A 6,096-nucleotide genomic window follows, 5' to 3' on the forward strand; every position below is an offset into this window, starting at 1 on the left:
TGAGAAGGATCTGCTACTGCTGGAGGGAATTTGTCCCATCCAGAAGTATCGAGGATTATGAATTCAAGTATGTCACTATGTGGGTAAGAGTGTATGATCTGTTGTTGGGTGATATGCAGCGTGATAATGGGAGTTGCTCGGAAATTTGATGGGAGAAACACGAGAGGTAGATGTGGGTCCTGATGGGATGGTAATGTGAAAGTTCATTCGAACCCGAGTAAAAATGTTAGTGGTTGAACCACTGATGAGAGGCAGTTAGGTTACTATAATGGTGTGGAGGGACGGGAAGGAGGGAAATATATGGGTCCACTTTGAATAAAAAAACTAGATGATACACCGCGTGTTGCGGTGGGGATTGGTTGCAATATTGTTGATGAAGGTTAAATGAAATAAAAATAGATATAACTCTATTTGATTATCATATAGTTGTAAATACATACTCCCTACGTTCCAAAATTCTTGTCTTAAATTTTTCTAAATACGGATGTATCTAGTTACATTTTAGTGTTAGATACATCCGTATCTAGACAAATTTAAGACAAGAATTTTGGGACGGAGGGAGTATAAAATATAGTAGTATTTTCCCATGCATGTTGAGAGAATATGATTAGTGTGATTCATGAGGTGCATGTGTGGTGAGTAGGGATATGTGCATGTTGAGAGAGAATATAAATATAATTTTCATGCATGTTAGGAGAAATAATTAGTGGTTGATGAGGTGGCATATATGGTGAGGTGGCATGGTGCATGTTGATAGAATTGAGATAGTGGGAGTATATAGGATACCTGCCAATTTTTTTGGTTTTGTGTCATGTTATGGGACATGGTGCTCAGGCATGCAAGATCAAACTTAAAAAAGTGAGGACTCCCAATATAGAAAGGGCAGAAGACATTTATAGAGAACAGGAAGGTGGGGGTGGTGAGGAGAGGAGTAGATGGAGTGGTGGAAGAGGAGATGGTAGTCGAGCAGGGGCGATAGCTATGGAAGATGGGGTGGGAGATCAAGGATTAGTGATATTTCATGGAAAAAGGTTAACACTAGACGAGGGAGCAACATTAGTGCGTCTTTGGGCAAGGATGACGAGGTTACTAGTCCTCTAAAAAATCTTTCGACTGCTCCAACAGAGCTTCTAAACTCGCATTTTTTTATGTTTCAGTTAGTAGGGAGATGGGAGCTGCTGAAGATGGGATAGGTGCCATGATAAGGAGGTGTAGGATAGAGTAGATGGCTCAAGGAGTGATCTTGCAGTATAGACGCAAAGAAGGAAGCACAAAGTGTGAGAAGAGAGAAAGAGGAATATAGAGAGGGCTAGGGCGGAGAAGGAGAAGGATAAGTGTTAGGGCATATCTCTCTCTAAGTGGTTTTGGTGTTGATGACAATGCGCTTTGCGGACTAATCGTGTGCATTGAGCATTTCAGATATTCTTATATATGGCACAAGACGGTTTTATTCCCCTCAGATATGGAAAGAGAAAAGACGGATTTTTCGACATTTCTTTTTGTTTGATTTGAGTCTAGGAAATATGTACTATTAAGAGGGGGTCCGTGTTAGAAGATATGAGTGGAATCAACACGTACACAACCTAAATTCACCAACATTCCCTTCCCCAACCTTGAAGCAATTCTCTGTTATGCCTGGTCTTACCGGCACAGGCTAAGCGGTAATACCGCTGGTACCCATGGTAGTACCGCTTATGCGCTACTTCCTCTAGTAGTGCCGTGGCTACTTCCGTTGTGTTCTCTGTTAGGCTTTCAGGAATTCATGGCAGTACTGCTTGGGCGATACTTTCGTGGATGTGCCCGTAGCACTACCATGGGGTTCTCTGTTAGCCCACTAGTAATTCGCGGTAGTACCGTTGTCGTTACATAATAGTACTACTTACGCGGTACTATCGCTCTGTCACCGTGTGAACTACCGTGGGATTTTCTGTATGCCCATTGATAATTTGCGGTAGTACCGCTTATTGTAGCCGGTAGTACCGCTCCGGCATAATTTCCGTGCTGGTACCACTACTGTACTCATTGGGCCACTTTGAATCTGTCATGCTTAGCAGCAGTACCGCTCCCCCGAGTGGTAGTACCGCTTGAGCACGAGCAGTGCATAACGGTTGGAATTTTGTACCCAGTATATAAGGGGGTCTTCTTCCCCGAGAAGACTCACCTCTCCTTTCCCCATTTGCTCCATTGTTGCCCGAACTTAAACTCGCCCGATCTCCCTCCCTAGCCATCAAAACTGGTTGTTTGTCTAGGGTTTGGAGAAGAAGGCCCCTATCTTTCACCAAGAGATATTTGATTTCCCCCTACTATCCATTGTGGATCTTGTTACTCTTGGGTGTTTGGGCACCCTAGATGGAAGAGGTCACCTCGGAGCCACATTCCATTGTGGTGTTACGGGAGCCTCCAATTGAGTTGTGGAGAGATCCCCAACCTTCTTTGTAAATAACCGATCACTGCCTTCAAGGGCACCACTAGTGAAATCACGGCACCTTGCATTGTGCGAGGGCATGAGGAGAATAAGGTGGTCTTAGTGACTACTTGGGGAGCATTGTGCCTCCACACCTCTCTAATGAAGATGTACCTTCCCCAAAGGAGGGAATTTCGAAAACACATCCTCGTCTCAATCGACTCCACTAGCGGTTACTTCGTGCCTTTACTTTGTGCAAGCTTATAGTGTTTGTTTATCTTGTGCTTGCATTTGTTATTGTTGTGCTTGTCATATAGGTTGTTCACCTAGTTGCATATCCAGACAACCTGTTTTCTTGTTGAGCCTTAATATTGTTAAAAGAAGTTAAAGATTATTAGTGGCTTATTCACCCCCTCTAGTCGACCATACCGATCCTTTCAATAAGGAAGCCGCAACAACTGCTATTGGGAAAGCAGACAGACAAAAGGATGAGAATAAAATAGGAAAGAACGTTGGGAAATATAAGCGCACACCCAAGGCCGAGGGGACAGTCTAAGAGCCACTGGGAGTGCATCTAGGGGCTAAGCGTGGGTTGATGGAGGTAGTGTTGGGGATCGTAGCAGAAATTTAAAATTTTCTACGCATCACCAAGATCAATCTATGGAGTATTCTAGCAACGAGGGGAATAGGAGTGCATCTGCATACCCTTGTAGATCGCGAGCGGAAGCGTTCAAGAGAACGGGGATGATGGAGTCGTACTCGCCGTGATCCAAATCACCGATGACCAAGTGCCGAACAGACAGCACCTCCGCGTTCAACACACGTACGGTCGGAAAGACGTCTCCTCCTTCTTGATCCAGCAAGGGGGAAGGATAGGTTGATGAAGATCCAGCAGCACGACGGCGTGGTGGTGGATGCAGCAGGTTCTCGGCAGGGCTTCGCCAAGCACCAACGAGCGGGAGAGGTGTTACGGGAGGGAGAGGGAGGCGCCAGGGGTTCAGGTGCGGCTGCCCTCCCACCCCTCCACTATTTACAAGTGGGGAGAGAGGGGGCCGCCCCCCCCCCCCAGAACCCATCTAGGGTTGGGGGCGGCGGCCAAGGGGGGAGGAGTGCCTCCCAAGTCAAGTGGAGGCCCTCCCCCTTAGGGTTTCCCCCCTCCCATGCGCATGGGCCTTGGGGGGGCTGGTGCTGAAGGAAATATGCCCTAGAGGCAATAATAAAGTTATTATTTATTTCCTTATAATCATGATAAATGTTTATTATTCATGCTAGAAGTGTATTTACCGGAAACATAATACATGTGTGAATACATAGACAAACAAAGTGTCACTAGTATGCCTCTACTTGACTAGCTCGTTAATCAAAGATGGTTATGTTTCCTAACCATGAACAATGAGTTGTTATTTGATTAACGAGGTCACATCATTAGCAGAATGATCTGATTGACATGACCCATTCCATTAGCTTAGCACCCGATCGTTTAGTATGTTGCTATTGCTTTCTTCATGACTTATACATGTTCCTATGACTATGAGATTATGCAACTCCCGTTTACCGGAGGAACACTTTGGGTACTACCAAACGTCACAACGTAAATGGGTGATTATAAAGGAGTACTACAGGTGTCTCCAATGGTCGATGTTGGGTTGGCGTATTTCGAGATTAGGATTTGTCACTCCGATTGTCGGAGAGGTATCTCTGGGCCCTCTCGGTAATACACATCACATAAGCCTTGCAAGCATTACAACTAATATGTTAGTTGTGAGATGATGTATTACGGAGTGAGTAAAGAGACTTGCCGGTAACGAGATTGAACTAGGTATTGGATACCGACGATCGAATCTCGGGCAAGTAACATACCGATGACAAAGGGAACAACGTATGTTGTTATGCGGTCTGACCGATAAAGATCTTCGTAGAATATGTAGGAGCCAATATGGGCATCCAGGTCCCGCTATTGGTTATTGACCAGAGACGTGTCTCGGTCATGTCTACATTGTTCTCGAACCCGTAGGGTCCGCACGCTTAAGGTTACGATGACAGTTATATTATGAGTTTATGCATTTTGATGTACCGAAGGTTGTTCGGAGTCCCGGATGTGATCACGGACATGACGAGGAGTCTCGAAATGGTCGAGACGTAAAGATTGATATATTGGAAGCCTATATTTGGATATCGGAAGTGTTCCGGGTGAAATCGGGATTTTACCGGGTTACCGGGAGGTTACCGGAACCCCCCGGGAGCCATATGGGCCATCATGGGCCTTAGTGGAAAGGAGAAAGGGGCAGCCCAAGGGGGCTGCGCGCCTCCCCCCTTCCCCTAGTCCTATTAGGACTAGGAGAGGTGGCCGGCCACCCCTCTCCCTCTTTCCCCCTTGGGAATCCTAGTTGGAATAAGGATTGGGGGGGGGGGGAGTCCTACTCCCGGTAGGAGTAGGACTCCTCCTGCGCCTCTCTCTCTTGGCCGGCGCCCCCTCCCCCCTTGGCTCCTTTATATACTGAGGTAGAGGCACCCCAAAGACACACAAGTTAACACAAGTTGATCCACGTGATCTATTCCTTAGCCGTGTGCGGTGCCCCCTGCCACCATATTCCTCGATAATACTGTAGCGGAGTTTAGGCGAAGCCCTGCTGCTGTAGTTCATCAAGATCGTCACCACGCCATCGTGCTGACGAAACTCTTCCCCGACACTTTGCTGGATCGGAGTCCGGGGATCGTCATCGAGCTGAACGTGTGCTCGAACTCGGAGGTGCCGTAGTTTCGGTACTTGATCGGTTGGATCGTGAAGACGTACGACTACTTCCTCTACGTCGTGTCATCGCTTCCGCAGTCGGTCTGTGTTGGGTACGTAGACAATACTCTCCCCTCGTTGCTATGCATCACATGATCCTGTGTGTGCGTAGGAAATTTTTTGAAATTACTACGAAACCCAACAGTGGCATCCGAGCCTAGGTTATTTATGTTGATGTGATATGCACGAGTAGAACACAAGTGAGTTGTGGACGATACAAGTCATACTGCCTACCAGCATGTCATACTTTGGTTCGGCGGTATTGTTGGACGAGACGACCCGGACCAACCTTACGCGTACGCTTACGCGAGACCGGTTCCCTCGACGTGCTTTGCACAGAGATGGCTTGCGGGCGACTGTCTCTCCAACTTTAGTTGAACCAAGTATGGCTACGCCCGGTCCTTGCGAAGGTTAAAACAGAGTCTATTTGACAAACTATCGTTGTGGTTTTGATGCGTAGGTGAGATTGGTTCTTACTTAAGCCCGTAGCAGCCACGTAAAACATGCAACAACAAAGTAGAGGACGTCTAACTTGTTTTTGCAGGGCATGTTGTGATGTGATATGGTCAAAGCATGATGCTGAATTTTATTGTATGAGACGATCATGTTTTGTAACCGAGTTATCGGCAACTGGCAGGAGCCATATGGTTGTCGCTTTATTGTATGCAATGCAATCGCGATGTAATGCTTTACTTTATTACTAAACGGTAGTGATAGTCGTGGAAGCATAAGATTGGCGAGACGACAACGATGCTATGATGGAGATCAAGGTGTCCGCCGGTGACGATGGTGATCATGACGGTGCTTCGGAGATGGAGATCACAAGCACAAGATGATGATGACCATATCATATCACTTATATTGATTGCATGTGATGTTTATCTTTTTATGCATCTTATCT

Source organism: Triticum dicoccoides, chromosome 1A (assembly GCF_002162155.2).
Source record: "Triticum dicoccoides isolate Atlit2015 ecotype Zavitan chromosome 1A, WEW_v2.0, whole genome shotgun sequence".
Classification (NCBI taxonomy): domain Eukaryota; kingdom Viridiplantae; phylum Streptophyta; class Magnoliopsida; order Poales; family Poaceae; genus Triticum; species Triticum dicoccoides.